At 38.5% G+C, this 12,500-nt stretch overlaps 1 protein-coding gene across 1 annotated transcript in view; it reads right to left on the bottom strand.

Moving 5' to 3' along the window:
- The window catches only part of LOC143021080 (adenylate cyclase type 6-like), a 733,530-nt gene that overhangs the window by 716,928 nt on the left and 4,102 nt on the right, over positions 1-12,500 (bottom strand). The gene's annotated exons all lie outside the window — the stretch shown is intronic.

The following is a 12,500-nucleotide window of genomic DNA, read 5'->3' as shown; positions in this document are numbered from 1 at the left end:
AGGAATGATGCAAGGAAATTATATATTTATTCCCTTATTGCAGTTATTTATTTATATTGAAATATCTAGCATGCTATTAAGATATTAGTTATAGAAGAGGCAAGATTTTGATATGGGAATGAGAAATTTTACTCAATATTTCACACAGATGTCTAATTAAGAAATTTCTATTTGTCGCGTTACATTATCTATGTACAGTTAGAATTTCACATCAGTATAATTATAGGTTTAAAATACCATTACCTCGAATTGAAACGAAATTTAGCATTAATTAAGATAGCTAGGTTCGGAGGATGATACAGGTGTTAGTGGTCTCTCCCTCTCTCTCTCTCTCTCTCTCTCTCTCTCTCTTTCTCTCTTTCTCTCTCTCAAATACCCCTTCATAATTAAACCTATCGATTTTTTTTCATACAGTCCAATATTTCGGTTGAATTTTTAATCTAGTTTGATAAAGAAAATTATTCATCGTTTAGGATGTCCATTACACACACACTTACACACACACACACACACACACACACTCACACACACACACACATACACACACAAGCACCCAGACATACACACATACACACACGCAGACACACACATAGACACACACATAGACACACACACATACACACGCTGACATACACGCACATACACACACACACATACACAAGTCTGATGCTGAAGATTACAAGATTGACCAAAAGAGGTGACTAGTACAGCCCGAACAGTGAACAAAAATGAAAAGAGATGTTATTAGCCAGGTGTTCACAGAGGGAGGGCGAAGGGAGGACAGAGAGGAAGTCAAAAAGACAGAAGAGGCGAGAAGGCAGTGACTGAGGGAAGACGGACAGACGGACGGATGGGATTAGAAGGGATGTCTGAGGAGGAGGAGGAAGAGGAGGAGGAGGAGGAGAAGGAGGAGGGGGCGACGGCGAGATGGGGTACCTGATGCCAATCAAGCCCCATTCCATGGAGCGGAAGGGAGGGGATGGGGATGGAGAGTTGCTCTCTGGTGAGGAGTAGTGGAAGGTGGAGAAGTGGGAAGACTCTGGGAGGGAATGAGAAGACTAGGGAAGAGTAAAGTGATGGTTATACTAAGGAAAAACAGGAAGAAGGTGAAGAGCCTACGCCAGGGGGCGCTGAGTAGCTGCGGCCAAAGCCGTCACCTTTGCCCTAAGCTTTTTAGAAACTGTTAGGGCAGATAACAGTCACTGCTTGGAATCGGAGACATGTGCAGGATTCGAACCTACAACTAGGCAAATGCAAGACCAGCAGCACGCTTCCAATTACGCCACCAGCGCATGTAGAAGAAGAAGAAGAAATAAAAGAAAAATAAGAAAAAAGAAAAAGAAAAAATAAGAAAAAGAAGTAAAAAAAAATATAAATAAAAAATAAAGATATATATATAAGAAGAAGAAAGAAGAAGAAGGATGTCATTGATCCCCGACCGGGAGGCGCCGTTGGTAAAGACAGTGTGGACAATGGCGACACACCGGGGAGGAAAGAGTGACAAGACCGGGACACTGACCACCAAGTACTAAAGACCTCGTCCGCAGCAGGAGGGATGACAAGCTGACCTCAGAGGTCGAAATCTCGAGCTGGCAGGACTCGAAGACGAGGCAAAAAAAAAAAAAAAAAAAATATATATATATATATATATATATATATATATATATATATATATCAAAAGGAAGACTGGGTTCATAAAAGGTTCGACAGAAACAAGTTTGAAATAGAATGCACATGAATATATATTTTCAACAGCAAAGTAGTGTGTCAGAATAAAACAAATAAAACTGATTTTGTAAAATGTCACGAAATCAAAAGAACGGAATCGATGTGAAAAGAGCAAAAAAATGAAGAGCATATTCACGTACAAGTGAACAAGCCTGAGATAAGGGTAAAAATAACCGAGTTTTGTTTTATGCATTACTTCAATATTTTTCAGCTACGTTCTTATTTCAACCTGAAAAACCCTATCTTTTACCCTCGCCAGATTTATCATCTTTTTGAAAAATGAAAATAAAATAAAATAAAATAAAATAAAATAATGTCAATGTAACTTAAAAAATAAAGTCTTTCCAGTTTTTCCCGTTTTTCAATCCGTGGTATTTTGGGGACATCGGGTGGGTGTAAGGTTGTCCAATAGGAGGAGGAGGAGGAGGAGGAGGAGGAGGAAGAAGAAGAAGAAGAAGAAGAAGAAGAAGAAGAAGAAGAAGAAGAAGAAGAAGAAGAAGAAGAAGAAGAAGAAGAAGAAGAAGAAGAAGAAGAAGAAGAAGAAGAAGAAGAAGAAGAAGAAGAAGAAGAAGAAGAAGAAGTCGGGGTCAGGTGGTATTCTTCCTCTTCTTCTTCTTCTTCTTCTTCTTCTTCGCGTTCTTCTTCGCGTTCTTCTTCGCGTTCTTCTTCTTCTTCGCGTTCTTCTTCTTCGCGTTCTTCTTCTTCTTCTTCTTCGCGTTCTTCTTCTTCTTCGCGTTCTTCTTCGCGTTCTTTTTCTTCTTCGCGTTCTTCTTCTTCCTCCTCTTCTTCGCGTTCTTCTTCTTCACGTTCTTCTTCGTCTTCGCGTTCTTCTTCTTCTTCTTCGTCTTCGCGTTCTTCTTCTTCTTCTTCTTCTTCTTCTTCTTCTTCTTCTTCTTCTTCTCCTTCGGATCTAGAGGACTCGAGCGGATCTTTGAGACTCGAGTGGATCTAGAGGACTCGAGCGGATCTTTGGGACTCGAGCGGATCTAGAGGACTTGAGTAGATCTTTGGGACTCGAGCGGATCTTGAGGGCTCGAGCGGATCTTTGGGACTCGAGCGGATCTTGGGCGTAAGTCTAAATAAAAATATTTTTCTAAAAAACAAAAATGACGAAAATAAAAGAGGTGAATAATTTACAGTTGCTTATTTTATAGCCTTTGTTTGAAGGTGGGGCGTAGCGAGCGAAGCGAGGTGCGCCGCAGGCCAAGCCCCCCGGCGCAGCCGGGCTGGCGAAGCCAGGGGCTTGTAAAAAATTAAAAATTAAAATAGTAATAATAATTCATTTAATCTCCGAATTTTTCCTCAGTTCTGCAACCAACACACGTATGCTGGTGGCGTAGCCGGAAGCGTCCTGGTCTCGCATCCACTTAGTTGTGGGTTCGAAACCCGCACTCCTTTCCGGTTTCGTTATCTGCCCTAACGGACACTGGAGCGTAAAGGGCAAAGGTGACGGCTTTTGCAGCAACTACTCAACGCCTCCTGGTGTAGGCTTCTAACTTTCTTTTGTGCAACCAACCACTCCAATATCACTCCCTATATTTACGTGAACTGAACTTCAACTCATCTTTCATATAAAGGCGTTATCACAGTGGGATTCCACGGGCTTCGCCAGCGCCGGCATTTGAGAGTTCATTTGAGTATAAACGACTTCGGTAACAATATTCTATTTTTCAAATATCCAAATATCAAATTATCTCTCCGTCCCATGTAGCAAAACTGAACGATGAACTAAAAGATTGCAAACCTATACAAATGTTAGACATATTGCTGAAATGTTCTTAGACAAGTCTAGCTTTCTGTAAGCAAAGTCATATTCTAGTTACTCAAATGGAGGTTGGAGGTAGGATGTCGGAGGAAAAATAGCCCAGTGTGATAACCCCTTAAGACGTTCGTCAAGGGTGACCCCAGGTAACAAGGACCCAATGAAATGCAGCTTAATAAAAGCGATTAAAGAAGCTGCAAAGAAACTAGGGAGGCACAAAAGCGTTAAGAGTTATGCTCATCCCAAACAAAGGCATCCGCCCTGCTCAGGATATATAAACCAGTCAAGAGGAAAGATAGCCTTAAAAGAGAATAAATCTCTTATTCAAAGGATTACCCGCTGTATGAAGCGAAAGAAGAACGAAGAGGAGAGGGTGTCTTCCAAACGGGTATGAATCATGCAAAGTCGACTCGTTATCAACCTGTAATAAATAAATAAATAAATAAATTTCCCGTCAAATAAGTTCGCGGACTGAAATTAGAGATTGATAAGAAATCATTTTCAATAATTTTTATTAGAAGATTAAATAACCTTATGGATACAGATGATAGGTGGCAGTGGACATGGAACTGTCTAATGTAGACCTTATGGTCTCTTTCAGTCTCCTTCATTCTTATATTCTTATGTAACTCGTTTAATCTGGGTGACCCACATTTTGTACAGATTTCTGGCTACAGCCAAACGATTACATTCAGCTGATAGAGCCCCTTCCGAATACTCACCATCCCACTCCAACGTAGTGGGAAGTAAGAAACCCTTGATAGGGCAGAGCCCTGTCAGTTGCAGCAAGCAATTTTTTTTCTTCCGATGTTTGGGTCGCCTCAATGACTGGCCAGGGTTGTTGGAAACCAACGCAAGAAGCACACAGCGGGTGCCGGGTATCGAACTCACGACCACCTACTCACGAGTTCGACACTGGGTTATCGGGCGGCACTCCCCGGATACTAACGACCAAAATCTATTTGGATTGACCCGTGATTTCGTTCCACCAAGGGAACCACCTCCATTCCAGGAGTTCGAGATTTTTTTTTTTTTTTTTTTTTTTCATCTCGTCTCGTATTCTTCCACATGAGTCAGTATCTCGTGATGTTTCATTTCTGAACAATAAAAATGAAAATAGAATATCCTGTTCGGTGATCCATGTTGCATGACATCGAGTTTTCTGAGATGAAATCTCACTTGTTTTTCCCCTTTTCTTGTCTCGGGTATATAAACTTTACATGACGCTTTCAAATATTACAAAGAAAAATAAGAGAAAACTACGCCACACATACACATACATATATACATACATATATCAAAGGCTTTTTTTTCCCTAACAAGGGAGTTAGCCAAAAAACAAAGGTATAAAAACCCCTCCCACCCATTCCATCTCCATCACACTCCACTCCCCTCCCCCCTCTTCCCTCTCTCTTATCTTGGCACCTCCTGGATGACGGGTCATCCCTACATCTCGCCCACTGCCCTGGGTCAGAAGCAATGTCACAAGACACAGCACATCCACAGCAAGGCCGCTTCATTAAATCGGCGACCCCCCCTCTCCGTCCCCTCATGCAGAAAAGGAGAAGACGGGGAGAAATCCCTTCGGGCTGCGTCAAATTATTTCTCACACATACTCCCTCACCCCCCCTCCCCCACCCATTCCACCTCATGCATCACAGCATCATCCATATACAACCATTCTCCATTCACCCCTGTCTTCTGTCCTCTCCCGTCCCTCCTCAACAGACATTCCCCTCTTCCCCAAAGCCCCCTTCACCCCATCCATCCACCTCATCCTAGGACGTCCCCTCATGTTCACTCCCTCCACATCTGCCTTCCATACCTCTTTTACTAGTCTTTCTTCACTCATTCTTTCCATATGTCCAAACCATCCCAATACTTTTTCATCAACCCAACCTCCCAACTCCCTTTCCACCCCCATACACACATACTATATATGTATATAGATATACATACATACACACACACACACATATATATATATATATATATATTTATATATATATATATATAGTATATGAAAACATGTATATATGCTACAAAATTGGAAGAAGGATAGGATAAGCCTAAGTGATGGGGAACGGGGAGAATTTTGTTCGTAATAACTTGCGCTTCCATCATTGGGGACACGATCACAAAAAAAAAAAAAAAAAAGACGAGCATCAGAAGAAGCAATGGTTATGAAAACTGAACATGTACATTCGGTCTTTGATATGGCTATGCACACGACATATATAACACGTCTGACGTTTCACGCGCACATTGCACGTATATATATATATATATATATATATTTATATATATATATATATATATATATATATATATATATGTATATATATATATATATATATATATTTATATATATATATATATATATGTATATATATATATATATATATATATATCACATAAGCAACTATGAAACAAAAAATAATGACGGCGAAAACGTCTTATCTGTAGTTTTCGTAACACGAGAGGATAGAAAATCCTTTTACATGGATAAATCTACCTACATCTTGAGTGTGCATGTAAAAGAAGCCTCCCTTTAACCTCATCCAATAGTAACATTAATTCACAATTTATGAGACCAACAAGAAGTTAAAGATCACCGCCCGATGGGTTTACGAAACGTACACGATGTTTTCTTAAAAATCTAACAAAAAAGAGAAACTAAACTTGTGGGGTGACATGGAAAAGGCGATATTAAGACGAGGATATTCCGTTGAAGACCATCTTGAATTTTCTTTTTTTCTTTTTCTTTTTTCGTTTTTTTCTTTTTTTTCCCGAACTCCGACATCAAGAACGCGTCTTACGCAACGACACTTCTCACTCGGCCCTGTCTTGTCACTGTCAGTTCAGGTGTTTCATTCAATTCTAAATCACAAGATCTAGAAGGCTAAATAAAAAAAATTTCAACCAGTAATTTTTCCCAACCAGAATCATGTTATAAAGAATTGAGGCACCATTATCAATTTTTATTTCTTTTTTCTTTTTTTATTCTTGTTATTTATTGACTTTTTATTCACCAAATTTTCATTGAACGGGACTCGATATTCAGTTACCTCGGCTCTTTATGCAACTATGACATAAACTAAGAGCTCAAACGATCTCAGCGTAAATACTTAAGTAATGAGGAGACTGCAAGAGACCATAAGGCTTACACTAGGTAGTCCCATGTCCTTTATCTATCCCACACCTATTTCAAGTATTTTTTTCCTACGTTCCTAACATATATATGATTTTTCATAATCAATTTAGGGGCTCAATCAATGCGTTCTGTGTGTCTGTAGTGTTTCGTTGGTTGATTTATGGTAATTGCAGTAATCCAGGTTTAACAAACCGTGATCGTATATTAACATTTCTACTGTCATCTTCCTGCAGATCGTTTCATGTTCAATGTTATATTTCATACGTAATGATTAAGGGAATTTCATTACGTACAGTAATGTTCACTCAGAGTTAAAAATGTTATCAGTTAATATTCAATTGTTCTTTTCAAAAGTTTCAGTAGTTTCATATATCTTACTCTTGTTCTTTCTTATTTTTCTTCTTCAAATTATCCTTTGTCACACTCACTATGCATTGTTAGAGCGGCTTAGAGCGTCGCTACTTGCGGCGGAGGTCAAGGTGATGGCAGTTCGAACTCTACCGCCAGAGAGTTGGACCAAGGGCATGGTTCATTAGATTCCACGCTACAAAGGCCTCTGTAAGGCGCACCGTCCTAGCCTCCTGAGAGTGGGGAGATGTTCAATGGAATCATCAGATCATTAATTTTCATTAATGCAGTTCATTGCACCCATCATGTATCCAACTCGTTGTATACCTTGGTATCATCTGCATGCTGTCTGAAATCAACATTGTATTTTCTAAGTATGACGGATAATTCCCATTCAATACATGTTCAATAATGTCGGACCCTATACACTCTCTTGTAGCACTCCTTACCTAATTCCTTTCTGCTTTATTGTTCATTAAGGGTAACAACTATTACTTGTCTATTTATCAAGTAACGTTCAAGTAATTCTTGTGAATACTTCTCAATACGAACTTTATTTTTTTAACCACACGCTGAGCTAAGGATGGGTATAATTCTACGTTCTTCCCCGTCTCCTTTCTTCACAAAACATTTCAAAATGTAACTGTAATTCTCTTTGTAGTCCAATTTGTTTTCAGATACAATTTGGAAACCAGTTGTTAACCAGAAAAAAAATCAATCATTGTAGACGATGAGCGTGTCCGGTTAACTTAATTGTTCTCAAATTTATATGTAGGTTAAGAATTTCTCAATCTGAGGGACATTTGAAACTGCTTTCCCAAGTTATCTCTTCTAAAACACACTCTCTCTTCTCTCCTTTTAGATACACACTCTTCTCTCCTCTAAGATACAACATCTCTTCTCTCTTCTAATATACACACACCCTTCGCTCTTCTAATACAAACACTCTCTTCTCTCTTTTAATACGCACACACTCTTCTCCTAAGATACAACCTCTCTTCTCTCTTCTAATGCACATACACTCTTCTCTCTTCTAATACACACAATCTCCTCTCTCTTCTTAGATACACACTCTTCTCTCTTCTTAGATACAACCTCCCTTCTCTCTTTTAATATACACATTCTCTTCTCTTCTATGAAACAATCTTCTCTCTTCTAAGAAACACACTCTTCTCTCTTTCAATATAGATACTCTCTCCTCTCCTTTAATATACACTCTCTCTTCTCTCTTCTAATATACACACTCTCTCTTCACTTTTCTAGTACACATCCTCTCTTAACTCTTCCAAGATAAACACTCTATCAAAATAATAAAAAAACATTTCAAATATTAATAACACACTCTCTTCTAATACACATACTCTTCTCTTCTAAAACACACATTCCTCTCTCTTCTAATATACACACTCTTCTCTCTTCTGATATACACACTCTCTTATCTCTTTTGATATACAAACTCTTTTCTAATACTCTTCACTCTTCTATTATACACACTCTCTTCACTCTTCCAATATACATCCTCTCTTCACTCTTCTAAGATAAATACTCTATCAAAATCATAAAAGACAGTTCAGATATTATAAGCGAACCATTTACAATTTAGTTTTTTACAACTCATCTAAAAACACGAATGTTTAATTCAGTAAATATAAGAACATAAGAATAAAGGAGACTGCAAGAAACCATAAGGCCTACATTATGCAGTTCCATGCTATATGATTGGGTGTTGACGGTTATCTGAGGGCCGCGGGTCTTCTGCAAGAGAGGCCAAGAGCTTTTTTTTTTTTTTTTTTTTAACAGAAATAGAAGACTTTTTGCCCTGTCAGTGACATTTCAGGATTCAAAATTCTCACTCCTTTTTTTTAATTCAACACTTCATTTACATGCACTGTATATAAAATACCTTAAGATGATTAGATTTTTTAATTATGGTAATTATACTTTTTCTCTTACGATTTGTAATCTTCGATTCAAGGCGCTTTTTTCATCATCTTCCCCTTTTCATGTCTTCGTAATCTGTAATCCCTTCACTACCGAAAATATACCACGGGCGTGAATAGAATCCCCTGACGGCAGACAAAATAAAAGGAATAATACCACCCGGTACGTTAGGTACACACTCTCTTCTCTCTTCTAATACACACACTCTCTTCTCTCTTCTAATACCCACACTCTCTTCTCTCTTCTAATATCCACACTCTCTTCTCTCTTCTAATACACACACTATCTTCTCTCTTCTAAGATACAGCCTCTCTTTTCTCTTCTAATACACACACTCTCTTCTCTCTTCTAATACACATTCTTCTCTCTTTTAATATACAAACTCTCTTCTCTTCTAGTATACACACTCTTCTCTCTTCTAAGATACAACCTCTCTTTCCTCTTCTAATACACACACACTTTTCTCTTCTAATACACATACTCTTCTAACACACACACTCTTCTCTCTTCTAAGATACAACCTATCTTCTTTCTTCTAATACACACACTCTTCTCTCTTCTAAGATACAACCTCTCTTCTTTCTTCTAATACACACACTCTTCTCTCTTCTAAGATACAACCTCTCTTTTCTCTCCTAATACACACACTCTCTTCTCTCTTCTAATACTTACTCTTCACTCTTCTAACACATACACTCTCTTTTCTCTTCTTAGATACATACTCTTCTCTCTTCTAAGATACCTCTCTTCTCTCTTTTGATATACACACTCTCTTCACTATTTTAAGATACAACCTCTCTTCTCTCCTCTAATACACATACTCTCTTCTCTCCTCTAAGATACAACCTCTCTTTTCTCTTCTAATACGCACACTCTCTTCTCTCCTCTAAGATACAACCTCTCTTTTCTCTCCTAATACACACACTCTCTTCTCTCTTCTAATACTTACTCTTCACTCTTCTAATACATACACTCTCTTTTCTCCTCTTAGATACATACTCTTCTCTCTTCTAAGATACCTCTCTTCTCTCTTTTGATATACACACTCTCTTCACTATTCTAAGATGCAAGCTCTTCTAAGATACAAACTAGACGGATAAGCCCTTCGTTACTGATCACTGTTCTGAAAATATATATAATGAAATATTATAAAGAATAATCAACCCATGAATAACGAGGAGGAATCCGAGAAAGGGTGAGACCGAAAAAATAAATAAATAAATAAATGAATAAATGAATAAATTGGAGAATACCTTTGACCAAGAACTTCGATCCAAAACGACACCATAACCAACAACGTCATCTTCTGTCCGTCGTCTACCCTTTACTTCATCCACCTACACCTATCCACCTACACCTATCCACAAGGATAGAAGCGCTGGTTATTTCAGACAATATACCTCCCTTTGCTACAGAAGAGGAGAATCGCTGAAGTTTGTAAAATAGCCTTACGGGAAAAAAAAAAAAAATCTCCATCCCACCCCCACGAAATGGTGAGAAAACCTGGTAGAGCAAACCCTGTCAGTTATAGTAAGCCACTGCTTATGTATATATATATACTCGTGTATATATATATATATATATATATATATATATATATATATATATATATATATATATATTTAGGCCGATGTTTGGGTCGCCTCCCCGCCTGGCTATGGCTGTCGGGAGCCAACGCAGGAAGCCGGCGGCAGGTCCCGGGAATCGAACTCACGACGACCTGCTCGCGAGTTCGACACGGTATCCACTGCCTGACGACAGCCGGAATGATACGAAAAATGTCAACCGCAGCGGAAGGGATTAATTATCTATCCTATTTCAACTCTTAGGTCTGGTTGACTGGACATCAATCAAACCGTATTTCATTTTTCCCCTCTCAACTCTATGATATATTTCATTTCTGATTCCCGCCATTTATTCAATATAAAATAAACATTCTGTACTACAAGTCTCGAGTTGATAACCAGAGAGTTTCTCATTACACTCAGCAAGTTTATGTTTATGACTCTCTTTCGCATACGTGTTATCATGTCTGCATTTTTGTCGCAGCGTCATGTCCATCTTTCGACAACAGAATCACCGAAAAACCTCCAAAAGTGACTCACGCTCTAAATCCCTTCTGTGTATGTCGAGTCACTCCTAGATCGAGAGCAATTTTTTTCTAAATCTATCCCTCTTGCATGAGAGACGAGGAGGCAACAAATTGATTGATTGCATTTCATGTCCCGCATTAATACAACGTAGATATTTGCCCAACGTTTCTTCCTGGAGAGGTCTATGGGAGGACCGATGCCAGCTGCTGTGGGGCTGTGGATTTCCTGTGAGTGAAACCCAAGGCAACAGTTGCTATTGCACTGCATTTTATAATACAGTTTTTTATCACCGTTTTCTAGATTTAATTTCAGCTAGTTTGAACTATTAATTCTTATTAGTCATAGCTCTTTTTTTATTCACTATCAAGTACTATCACAATCTTTATGACTTCTGGGAATATTACCCATGACCTATTTTTGCCATGGTAGGACCTATTCTTATAGATAAAATGACTTCATTCATTTAATTTGCAAACTGACAAGATTTAACTGGGAAAGGTTAAAAATAAGCTATTTCTAACCTTAACCAACTATCAAGTATCATAAATGTTCTACTTGAGTTGTATGTTCTTCACTCTACCGAAGTTTTCACATTGGTATCCTTTTCACAATGTCCTCATCTTTGTTGATTTCCATGACCGACGTGCCATTTGTCTTTTGCCTTTTGTTTGAGCTTACTCACTTATAAATCCTTCTTCCCCGCAGTTTCCTTTATCTTCCCCGTCAAAAACCTCTTGGCCTTCTGATTGCAGACTATCAATCTTGTTATCAATCTTGGCATCCATTCTCTTTCGAAAATTCACTCCATTGTGATATGCAAATTCTCTCTTTTTTCTAAAAAGATTGAAATTGATTAGCCCTTAATTGTTGTTCTTCATGCGGTCCACTTGCTCGTGTGGTGTAGATGTGGCAACATCGCACGTGTGTTTGTGTGACAAATGTATACTGTTGGTCAACAACAACCTATGCATATATGAACGTGACCGCACAAGCGTTGTTGCCACATGAAGAGGTGGTCCACGCGGAAGTTTTGCCAACCGCACACTCACATACGACTGACACTTTCCTGTCTTCATCTTCATTGTCAGCCCCGACATTTCTCTCCTTTGATTTCTCTCGAGTTTCTTTCACACGCACTTGTTAAATAAACTAGATTTCCTCCTATTCCAGAGTCAGTTTTGAATTTCGTCAAATTGCTACAATTTATATGTTCTGCATTCCTCTTTCAGGAGAGGGGAGAGAAGGCAATGCAAGCCGCTCACTTTAACAATATTAAGATCCAGAGATGTGCCTCCAGAAGCAGTTAGATTTATTTTTATTCATTTTTCTGCACACATTTCATCACCAGCACTTCAAAGTTAGTCCCGTACTTTACATTTTTATCATGATGATATTAATGATCATATATTAAAGTCACTAAAACAAGAAACAACTTAGATTCCTCTGCACGGTAAGACTTAATCCTCATTGTATA

Source organism: Oratosquilla oratoria, chromosome 41 (genome assembly GCF_046742065.1).
Source record: "Oratosquilla oratoria isolate Oo_2021 chromosome 41, ASM4674206v1, whole genome shotgun sequence".
NCBI classification, from domain to species: domain Eukaryota; kingdom Metazoa; phylum Arthropoda; class Malacostraca; order Stomatopoda; family Squillidae; genus Oratosquilla; species Oratosquilla oratoria.
Note: the sequence above shows the minus strand (reverse complement) of the source record. Positions and strands in the feature narration are given on the sequence as shown.